We start from the raw sequence: 676 nt of genomic DNA, 5'->3' as shown, positions 1-676 counted from the left end.
TATTGAGTGGTATATTAAAATACAGGGCTAGAAATACTATAGGGCAAGTTTTCTATACTTCTTTTTAAACTTTGTTTTTTTCTTTTTACTCATAATTTATTTGGTACATATTTGTGGAAAGTCTAATTTATAAACACTTGTGCACCCAGCAAACAAAGCTAATCTTTTACCCTCCTGGAACTGCTACTGTGTGGAGGAGACTAAAGAGTAAAGCAGAGGTTAGGGCCGTGCTGTGGTATTAGGATCCCTTGTAGACAGCCTGCCTGGTGGAAAAGGAAGCTATGAGTTCATACTTATAGATTATCACAGGAAATAACCACAGGATGTAGTCTCGTCTCCACCCTTTAACAGAAGGGAAGACATATTGACAAGCAAATGCCTTTACCGTAGTATACTCTATAGTGGTGATGCTGAGAATTTAGTCATAAAGGACGGAGGCCATCTAAAGAGAATAAAGGTTGTGTCTATCAAACAAGAGTCACCTCACATCCTCAGTAAAGTTAAATTGGTTACACTCTGGTGGCTAAGGACCTGAGAAGAAGGTGGTAGCTAAGGTGGAACTTGTACACTGTACAGAACCTTGGAGAACTACAAAGTATTAACTACTACAGCCATACAGGCAGTGACCAGGGAGGCCACAGAGGCTCTTACAGTACGTGCTGGGGGTAGAAAACGT

This window comes from Rattus norvegicus, chromosome 1 (assembly GCF_021556685.1).
Source record: "Rattus norvegicus strain SHRSP/BbbUtx chromosome 1, alternate assembly SHRSP_T2T, whole genome shotgun sequence".
Classification (NCBI taxonomy): domain Eukaryota; kingdom Metazoa; phylum Chordata; class Mammalia; order Rodentia; family Muridae; genus Rattus; species Rattus norvegicus.
This window is presented reverse-complemented; position numbering follows the sequence as displayed.